The 11,213-nt window shown below is 41.5% G+C and overlaps 1 long non-coding RNA gene across 1 annotated transcript in view; it reads left to right on the top strand.

Moving 5' to 3' along the window:
* LOC116821588 (uncharacterized) overlaps positions 1–10,720 on the top strand; it is a 12,106-nt gene extending 1,386 nt beyond the window's left edge. Inside the window, exons 2-4 of the long non-coding RNA XR_004372956.2 lie at positions 4,634–4,745; positions 9,199–9,282; positions 10,223–10,720. This is a non-coding gene — a long non-coding RNA (uncharacterized LOC116821588). The remainder of the gene's footprint in view (positions 1–4,633; positions 4,746–9,198; positions 9,283–10,222) is intronic.
* Positions 10,721–11,213: the final 493 nt, after the last annotated feature.

The following is an 11,213-nucleotide window of genomic DNA, read 5'->3' as shown; positions in this document are numbered from 1 at the left end:
CGGGGTGGGGGAGGGAGCTCCGAGGCGGGCAGGGCTGGCGAGGCTGCTGGAGGGGCGGGGGAAGGCGGTCAGAGCTGCGGCACAGGGAGAGGATAGGAGGGAGCGCTGGCTGGATGAGATGAGTGGCTGCTGGAGGTGGCGGCCAGTCTCTCACTGGATGATGTCCTGAGTGCAGAGCAGGGACCGAGGCACTGGTGAACGTGGCCCATCCTATTCTCTGCTTAGTCACCCGTTAGGTGTGGTCTGCTTAGTGGATTAGCTGTAGCATAAGTGCTGGAAGTAGGGATGCTGCTGCACCCCTAAGCTTGAAGTGGTTTCCATGATATACATGGTTTACAGTCTAGTTCAATGGCTCTCAGCTTTAGAATCACTTCTGTGCAAGTTCCTAGCATGGCTGTGCTGGGGGAAGGTCTCTTTTTACCAATATAACTTTGTGGGTGCTAGGGCTTTTGCTAGCAGAGCTGTGTCAACTGGGTTTGATCATGCTTGACTGTTTTAGCTATGCTGGCAAAAGTTTTAAGCATGGACCAGGCCTGAAAAACTTAAGCCTGGCAAACTGATGTCAGGCTGCCCACTTAAGGGTTTGCACTGGTATAACTAAGGGCTTCTCTATGCAATGGTTTTCCAGTTATACTAGTAGTTAAGCTACTATGCTGGTATAACTCTCCCATGTGAACACTCTTACTCTGGAATAAGCATGGCTTTTTTGGCTAAGGCCCTGTCTACACTACCCGCTGGATCGGTGGATAGTAATTGATCTATCGGGGATTGATTTATCATGTCTCATATAGATGCAATAAATCGATCCCTGAATCGATGCCCCTACTCCACCTTGGCAGGAGGAATAAGCAGAGTGGACTGGGGAGCCATAGCAGTCAACTTGCTGCCGTGAGGATAGCCAGGTAAGTCAAACTAAGATACTTTCACTTCAGCTATGCGATTGATTAACTTAGATTGATTCCCCTGCCCCCCCAGTGTAGACCAGCCCTAAGGCCTGGTCTACACTAAGAAATTAAGTCAATATAACTATGCTGTACACAGGTGTGAAAAATCCATACCCAAGTGATGCAGTTAAACTGGTCTATCCCCAGGCATAGATAGTGCTAGGTCGACAGGAAAGTTCACTGAAGTGCTAAAGTGGTGCAGCTGCAACATTTTAAGTGTAGACAAGCCCATTTTAAAATGCTTTCAAAGTGACATAAGGTAAACTGAAAAAGGCACTAGACCTAAGCTATGTGTGCACTAGCACTTTTGTCGGTCAGGGGTGTGAAAAAAAATCCCCCTGATTGACAAAAGTTTCAGTGACAAAAGAGCTGGTGTGGACAGCACTATGTCAATGGGAGATGCTCTACTGCCAACCAGTGCTGGGTTTACAATGTCTCCAGTGGCTCCATGGAGCTGGGCCCATGCTCAGAAGGGGTCCCAGCCTGCTCTGTCTACACTGTGTCCTGACACCCCGCTGGCTCCCCCTGCCCACCACTTGCTCCTCTCGGCCTGCCCCCTGGCCCTACCCCTCTGCTCCTCTCAGTCCCCTGGCCGGACCCCAGTGGACTTACGGCTCCGGGCACTCTCTGCTTCCCACCACCTGAGGAGCCCCACCTATCTCCCTGGAGCTGAGCCGTCTAGGACTGGTGCAGAAACCTGTCCAATCTCAGCCAGGTGGAGGGGGAGACAGTGTGGAGGGCTTGACTGGGCCCCTTCAGGCAAGTGTGTCTTGAGGGACCCTCACCGGGGCAGGTCCTGGCCTGGCTGATCGTGCCACTCCCAAGGGGCCAGAGCAATTCCCGGCCCTGGGACTGGCTCTGGCTGCACTGCCAACTCAGCCTGGCAGGCACAGTTGCCTCCCAGCAGGCCGGTAAGTGTGGCTGGATGGCAGGGTATGGGGGAGTGGGTCTCTTGGAGGACTGGGAGAGGGGCTGAGCTGTGAGAGGGTAGGGAAGGTGAGTGGGAGCACTAAAAAGTGCAGGTTTGGAGGGGGTGCTTGGCAGTTGTGGTGGGGCTGTGGGCAGGGATGGTGTTGTGCAGGGCACTGTGCATTTGTAGGTGGGTCTCAGGGGGCACTTGGCATAGTGGGTCCAGGGGGGTTCTGGCCATAGGGAATCAGGGGGCATTGGGCAGGGGGGGCTGTGTGGTGCGGCAAAGGCCCACCCCCGAGGGGAAGGAGCGTGCTGGCAACACAGGGCTGGGAAGGCCACTGTGTGTCTAGAAACTGCTGGTTTGTAAATAGTGCCTTCACATTGGGCAGATCAGGGCCCCCCCATGCCGTGCCATGCCATACCCCATTGCCTCTGGCTGGCCCCTCTCTCCAGGGACTGACCTCCCTGTGCCAGGGCTGGCTCCACGCACCAGCGAAGGAAGCAGGTGCCTGGGACTTCCAATAGAAAGGGACGGCACATCCAGGTCTTCGGCAGCACTTTGGCAGCAGCTCATGCGCTCCGTTTTAGTCTTCGGCGGCAATTCGGAGGTGGATTCTTCACTCTGTCTCTTCCTTTACAGAAGCACTCAATCAATTTTTTTTTTTAATTCTTTTTTTTCCTTCACCGCTTGGGGTGGTAAAAAAGCTGGAGCCGGCCTTGCCCCGTGCCATGCCCCATTGCCTCCATGGGGCCCACAAATATGTTTGGCGCCAGGCCACAAAAGGTTAATCTGGCCCTGCTGCCAGCATAACTACCACTGCTTCTTAGGAGTGGTTTAATTTTACCTGCAGGAGAGCTTTTTCCTGCTGGCATAGAGTAGGTGCACAGGAGCCCTTACAACAACACAGCTGTAGCAGTACAGCCGTACCGTTGTAAGGTCCATAGTATAGACATAGCCTGATTCCAGGATAAGAGTGTTCAGGCAGGGAGATATACCAGTGTAAGTATAGAGCTTTAAATTCATACCCTACCTTATGCCAGTATAACTTCCCCATGTAGACAAGCCCTAAATCAATTTGAAATCTGATTTTAGTTAAACTGGGGCAAGTTCTGGCTGTAGACCAACCTCAATTATTCCAATTCTGCAAACTCACAGAGACATCATGCCATTGGTTGTATCTAAGGCCTGATCTATTCTATAAACTTTGGCTAGTAATGTCTCTTATGGTTTGTGTTTTTTACAACATATTTATACCGACAAAAGCCCTTGTGTAGATGCAGTTATACCAGACAAATGCTTTTGCCAGTATGTTTTCTTTGGAGAACTGGTATAGCCCATGCATCTACACAAGGAGGAGTTACCAATATAGCTATACAGGCAAACCCTTTCTAGTGCAGACAAGGCCTTAAAAAATACTTTGCTGATTTAATAATTCTTCAGAGAAGTGTGAACTGGCCAGTCATCTGGATGTGTGTTAGTATAGATGCCTATTAGTGGTAATTTAAATGTCAGCATTAACTATTTCACTTTGATCAGATCTTCCCATTCCCTTCTACATACTTTGAACAATTTGCTGTGAGTGGCACAGTATTGTCAATCTCAAGTATTCAAAAATCCTGAATCAGCTGCTAAAAATCATCAGGTTCACTTGATTTGAAGCAAGACTATTGCTGCCTAACCCAAGGATGTTCTTTACACAGGCATCTGCAAAACAGCTTCATGCTGCTCTCTCCACACATTTATATAGCATTACTGTTAGGATTTGGCCTTACAGATGCATTCTTCTGGTCCAGTGAAGATCACAAAGCCCAGGATGAAGCATATGAGAACTCAGAACAAAACATTATTGATCAAGGCAATCTGGCTCTGGACTGAATTTGCAGAGTCAATCAGGCAGTCCAGACTGACTATCTTCATAAAATGTTGCAAAACCTTCATCTTTGAAAAAGTAACCATAAGAATTTTACACTCACTATACTGACACCTCCTTCTACTCCATAATCCCTAAAAGCAAGCAAACAAAAACCAAAATTTTACCTGAAATGGAGGGTTTTACCCCCAAAATGGAAAAAAACTAGCAATTTATGTGGAAGGTTTGGATACTACAGTGATGAGCAGAAGTATAAAACCATAAAATAGATAGTCTTGGTTCCATTAGAGCCATTTTACATCTCTTAGTGCAAAGTAGCTGGATACACATACCCCTAGTCTGCTCCAGTGGCAGGGGCATGAAGAGGATAACAGCCTATTACTACTATCAGTTACTCTGTTAGCTCCCTTGGCAGAAATCTATGCTCTGAATCTAAAGGGCCAAACCCTGCTGATGACTTAAGTTTGGGATCAATAGGGTTCCACATAATCAAATTTCTGTTTTTTCAGTTTGTTTTCTAATCAACTTAGGAAAGTACACCCAAAATAAACAAATAAAATATTAAAATAACATTAAGTTTGCAAAGTCAAACACTCAAAGTTGGAAAAAACAGCATTAAGGTTACTTGTGTCACATGCACTGACTCAGTATTTAATTACATGATTGCATGCTATTTTTTGCACATTCAGTGCACCCGATGGACCTACGCTGGGTATGAATCAGGATTGTCTAATGAATAAGGTTGTTGACTCTAGTACCCCTGTATAATTTGTTGTAAAAGCTTCTGAATGCAACCCTGGAGAATTGGACACTATCCCTGTCTCTGCCACAGAATTCCTATGAGAATACTAGTCTTAACCAGTTGAGCCAAAATTTAGCCACTAGTTGTGTGTTCCTCATTTTCAGAGTGTTGAACATGAAACACCTAAGGTCAGATATGCAGAAGTGCTGAGCACTCTCAACTTCACCTGAAGTCAATGGAAGCTGTATTTTGAGCATATAATGTCCAATTAAAATGGTAAGTACTCTGGAAAATCACAGCCTTAGATGTCTCAAGCTGTTATCCAAGTTTAGTGCATCCTTTTGACAATTTTTGGCCTCAATCTCTCTGTGTCTCTATTCTCCCACTGTAAAAGGGTATGGGTGGGTGTTAAAACTACCTCACCCTACAAGGGCATTGTGAAGATAAATTCATCAATATGTGTGAAGTACTCAGATACTATAGTGAAAGCACCTTAGAAACTCCCTTGGGGTAATTAATTTTGTATTCAATGCAAGGTTTGGCCGTATGTGGTAAATAAGGGCTGGGTCTGCCCTACTACGTTTTGCCAGCATAGCTATGTCAGCTAGGAGTGTGAGAAAAATTCACCCCCCCTCCCCCGCAAGCGACATCTGTGCCAACAAAACCCATAGTGAAGACACACAACTATACTGACAGAAGAGCGCCTTTGTTTGCATAGCTAACGTTGGTCATCACTGACAATTTTAAAATCAAGATTGGATGTTTTTCTAAAAGATCTACTCTAGGAATTATGTTGGGGAAGTTCTATGTCCTGTGTTATATAGGAGGTCAGACTAGATAATCACAATAGTCCTTCTGGCCTTGGCATCCATGAAGTAGTATAGCTATGTGGGCAGAAGAACTCCTTTTGCATCTCCATCAGGAGGCTTTGCTGGCCTAGCTATACCCCAAAGAATCTGTAGTAGACTAGCCCCAGGCCTGTTGAATGAGGAGAATAAAAATAAATATTGAGTAACTAACCATTCATTGACTTGGCAACTATAATGTTCTCTTAACATAGTTTTTTAATGTAATATAGATAAACATAGTGTATATATATATTCTCTTTCTGTGTATATGTAAAAAGTTTCCCTGTAGTACTGTTAGCATGGGCCTGGTTGTTCTTTCTCATAGCAGTTGTGCTCACATTTTCTTTTGGGACGTCCCTTGAGCTCCAGGAGTGAGAATCCTCCTCAGATGGTAACTTTAGAGAAGGGGAATGTGCTTTTATCCCCTAGCCCAATTCAGTAAAGTATTTAACTTCAGATACATGAGTAGTCCCATTGTGTTCAATGTAATTACTCAGGTAATTAAGGGACCATATCATGTAATTCTGCTTTTCTCAAAAGATAATCTTGCAGGATTCTTAGGCCTAGTCTACACCTAAAATTTAGGTCAACCTAGCTACGTTGCTCAGTGATGGGAAAAATTCACACCCGAGAGATGTAGTTAAGATGACCTAGCTCCGGTATAGATACTGCTAGGTTGACGGAAGAATTCTTCCACTGACCTAGCTACCACCTCTTGGGGAGCTGTTACCTATGCCAACAGGAAAACTCCCTGCCCTTCAGAATCAAAACACTTTAAGAACTAGGTAGTTCCATTAATCTTGTATTGATAAGAGAAGAGCCAGGAATAAGAATCCTGCAAGAGAAGCAGAATAACAATGTGTGTAATTCCATTTAAACTTTAAATTCATAATAGCTAGAGATGGAAAAGACCTATTACCTCATCTAGTCCATATCCTTTCTAACGCAGCAACAGTATATTCATCTGTTTTCTGTCCAGTCAGAGTTGCCAATTCTTATGATTTAATCATGAGTCTCCTAGTTTTTGTGTTTTCCCAGAAGCCTTAGTTCCAAGAGGCATGTGATTAGGCTTTCATTTAAAAGTTTCTAACTCTTCAGGTTTTGGAAAAAAGCTTGAAAATGTGACGCAAATGCAAAATAAAGACTCAAAAAACAGAAGGGAAATAAGAACACATTTATTTTTAAAAATTATACAGTTTTGAGGAGCCTTAGTCATGATTTTTGAACATCAGGGGTAAACATTACTATGGTCTAGTTTTAAATGTCTGGAGTGATGTGGCTTCCATTACAGATGGAAATCTGAAATTATTATAGATTTTGTAATCTTTAAAGATTTTTTTTTTTTAAGTTACAAGTTTTGACCATTTTATGTTCTTATATTTGTAAAAAGGCCATGTTATTTAGAATTACATATAATTAAACTTTAGAATTTTAAACTGTTAGCAGTAACGTGGAGACCTTGTGGAATATTTGAAAAGAAATAAAGTAAATGATGGTTATAGATTTTATATTACCATGCAGTCACAATATCTGTTATGTATATCAAGTTTGTAATGATTTCCTATTACTGATTGATATACCCTGTTAATATGATACCTCGTATTCATATGATGGTCCATTAGGAATGCATAAATAATACTATTTAAAGGAGCTGCTATGGTGTTAGATCAAAGGTCCATTTCACTGTGACATTAATGATTCAAAATTATATTTTATTACAGTGTCTCTCTGTTTGGAGCTCATACAATAGCAATAATGATTTGATTGTAAAGTAAAGCTGGACACCTTGAATTCAAATTTATTTAGAACTAGTTTACACAATGTAATATGTAATGATGATGTAACAAGGGTTCAAAAAGCCTTGGTAATCAAACAAAAATAGATCTCCAACTAGTTTTAACTCAAAGTTTACCTTGGTGTGACTATGAGCAAACTTTTTCTTCCTTGAGATTGAAGAAATGGTTTAAAAATTTACAGACATAGGTTTTCTGATTTCCTTGACCTACATTTATTACCCAGATTAGAAACTGCAGGATTTAATAACTGTGTTCTGGGAGTTGATACCAGAAAAAAATATATTTTACACTCATGTAGTTTATCATGATTAATAAAAATAAGACATTTGTGTTGGAGGTGCTGTAGTCATTTGTTTACCATTTATCCTGAAAACAGAGAGAGCCAAACTTTGTTCTCAAATCAGTGAGTCAGATTAATAGATCTGTGTTAATAGATCTCATTGTTTTTAACTGTCTTCATGCTAAATTGCTATTTGTTCCTTCATGATTCTAACCCTTTTTGGTATGTCACCAGTTACACTGCCACAGAAATGCTATAGTCCAGAGGTAAACAATCTCTTTCGAGCACACTGAATTCCTCACAGAACACTATATCCTAATTCAGCTGCATCACAACCCAGTAAAGTGGCTCCCCTGTAATCATATCAACAAAATTTACCAAGAATTGTAGAGACCAGGAATGGGAAAGTCAACTAGACAGTCATATTGGGGACCTTTTATCTCCTTTACTATGCCAGGACACAGCCTTAATTGTATTTTTTTTTAATCTTAAAAAAAAGGGTTCAGAGTGAGGGAAGAGCAAAGATTCATTAGGTAGGTTCTTATTTTAACACAGTGCATCTTTCCCAAGTTACAAATGAAACAGGTGTTGTTTCTTCTGAGACTTAATAATGCCACCCTGTGTTAGCTCTGATGAGGTTATCAAGAGCAATACCAATTTATTTTCACTGTAAATAGAGAATCTCTGTGATGCTTTCACCAGTTATCAATGTTGCAACATTATACTTACAACCTTTGTAAATGCCACTGCCATCAAAGAAGCTTATCAAGAAACACATACGTGCTTCTTTAAATAACATGAAACATAGGAAACTAGAAAATATTTATTTCCAACTCTTACTCTCCATTAAAGCAGTTTTTAATACTATGGCTTATGTTCCCTAGCCCCAGATCTGCATCCTGTTTTCTTGAATCTAATATTCCCTGCTACCTTGATATAACGCCACCCAATATAACACAAATTTGGATATAATGCGGTAAAGCAGTGCTCCGGGGGCGCGGGGCTGTGCACTCTGGTGAATCAAGTTCAGTATAACACGATTTCACCTATAATGTTAAAATTTTTTGGCTCCCAAGAACAGCATTATATCAAGGTAGAGGTGTACTAGAAAAATATTTTTTTAAAATTCAAATGTACCCGTTTACCAGATATGTGGATTAAACTTCCAATATGCATATCATCACTTTTATTCAGGAGGAACCTTTGTAGTTGTTAATAATCATATCTCCAGCCAATTTATTATTGAGAGGCAGGTCAAACAGCCTGGGTGATAGTTCTTTGATACTGAAAATTATGATCACTGTGTTCCTGTGAAGATAGCTACTCTCTTAAAAATGCCACGAGCTTCAGAGTGGACTCTTAGCCATAAAACAAATGGATGAATACTGAAAAATATTTTGTTGAGTAATGGGCTTCATTGTTAGTTCCTTTATGGCCCTTTTGTACTCTTCTGGTATCATAAATGGGCCTTGAAAGGGGAGAAACAGTCCCCAGAGATATCTCCTGTACAGGAGCCTCTCACGCTGGTGTAGAGCTGATGTAATAGCTTTGTCCAACCTCTAGCATAATCAGCATGTTGGGCGTGGATCAGCGGTGGGAAACAGGGGTTTTCGGTTTATTGTATTACTAATTTAGCAACATTTCCTGATATGAATCCAGTATTTTGAAGATTTATGTTCAGTCTGAAAAACCATTTGTACCATTGTAGCAGCTCAGTGGAGGCTACACTCAATCCCACACTGTGACCCATGATGCAGGTAGTTCACACCGGAGATTAATTTTATGCCCCTTACTCTCCTATGTAGATGCATAGAGTAAGGGATAATCCTGCTCTAAACAGGGTTGCTGAAGAGACTATACCTCAAAATATGGAAATTTAGAAGATGCTGGTACATATATAATCCTTTTGGGCAGGACACAATATCAAAAAACTTATATGATAGTGCTCCAGTGATCAAATGGATCAGACAGGGAAATTAGTCATCTTTTTGGTGAAGATTGTCCCTCATGCTCCAGAGCATCTATCTCCTACACTAATTTGCACCAGTAATGCACTCATAGTTTGGATTTCTAGAATTGTGCACAATGTAGTATGATTTAGAACAGTAACCAATCAGCAAGCTGGGCACCAAATGTGCTTCTTCTAATGAAACCAGTCTTGTGTCTAGCATTAGCTATTGAGTTTTTTACATCCTCCCAAAGATATATAATACCAAGCAGAACCATGAGGGATGCAGATGAGTCTCTGGGCCAGACTGTACCCCCGTACAAGAAAACTTGTAGGAGGAAGCACCATTACAAGAAAATTCTTCTGATGGGATGAATGAACCCTACCTTGGATCAGGGCAGGAAGAAATTAATGGTCTGTCTTAGAGGCAGGGGCTGAAGCCAACCTTTCTCTGTAAAACCTGCAAGCAATATCAAAATAAAGACCTATCCCTTCCAGGTGGGGCCCCCAGTTGCAGAGACCTTCCCTGTTGAGCTTCCTCCTCTGGAAGGTCATTGGTAGGAGATCATTCTGGCTAGAAAGGCAATGGTGCTATTATTATTAATAGAGGCGCTTACAAAGGATATACAGAGCAGTGAAAAAAGGTTGCTTGAGCAAACTTCTTTCCTTTTCTCTAGGAAGCTTGGAGAATCTACTTGGCTAGACCTGACCATCAAGTCCTACACGTTAGGTTGTTTTGATTATTTGTTATATTTATGTTGGTATGTTTGTGTAGTCAGGCAATGGGCAGGGTATTTGAACTTCTTTCTGAAACGAGATTATAGAAATCTAATATGTGAGTGTTTTTCCTAACAGAGTGGCTCTTTCTTTTGTTTAAGCAGAAGAGCCTGTGTTATTTATGGTATGGAAATGTACTGGGTGGTTGACTACAATACACTGGATAAAGATTCAAACTAAACATAAGTAAAATTATATTCTGCCTCCATGAGTACAGAGAAAAAAATCACTAAGGTGGATCAAATGACCCTGTGCATTGATCTAGGAATTTTTTTCTTGAGTACTTTCATCCAAAGACTCTCCAGATTTTTGCAAACTTCAGACACCTTGCTGCAAAATGTTGCATGCCAGAATAATTGAAATGCAACCATCTTTACAGTGGAATGCAGCAGTCCTTTAACAGTTGATGGGAACTCTATACAATAGATCAGGAAAAGTAGTGATGAACCATATTATACCCAATGGAACTTGTGAAGCAAACCTTAGTAGATAGAATATAATGATGAACTCTCCTAAATAAATGCATTTCTTGCGTCACCTCATAATGTTTTGCAGGATTATTATGTTTTAAATGTCAACCAGATTATTGGAAAAAATTATTAATGTGGGATGAGGTGGCAGAGAAAGCAATAAAAAATTAATTGACCTAATTTCTTTGCTGTTTTCATCAGAAAGCTTCTCTTCAAAATGTTGACTTTTGACCCCCGCTTTGTTTAGTCAGGTCTAACCTTTCTCCTACAAAACACTCTTTTGAAAGCTTACACGTCAGTCTGAGAAGACTCATCACATCTGCCCTATCAGCTTTTTATGGAATTTTGTCATAACAAGCTGTATTACAAAAGGATACACCTTTGGTAGTCTAAAATCATTATGAGATATCTGGAAGTAGGTAGGCACACACATCAGCTTGTTGCTGCATTTTCAAGCAGCAGAGCTGGCAGGTGATGTTTGAATATGTTCCAAATTCTGGTGCCAAATCGCTGGATGGCCTGATACTATCACTTTTATTTCAGCACTTTGTTTCATACAGTGATTTATCATCTTTTTGCACATACAGGCAAATTCTGCTCGGAGTGGAGCGCCAGCACAAGAAAC

This window comes from Chelonoidis abingdonii, chromosome 1 (assembly GCF_003597395.2).
Source record: "Chelonoidis abingdonii isolate Lonesome George chromosome 1, CheloAbing_2.0, whole genome shotgun sequence".
NCBI classification, from domain to species: domain Eukaryota; kingdom Metazoa; phylum Chordata; order Testudines; family Testudinidae; genus Chelonoidis; species Chelonoidis abingdonii.
The sequence above is the reverse complement of the archived record's forward strand: the minus strand, read 5'-3'. Positions and strand labels throughout refer to the sequence as shown.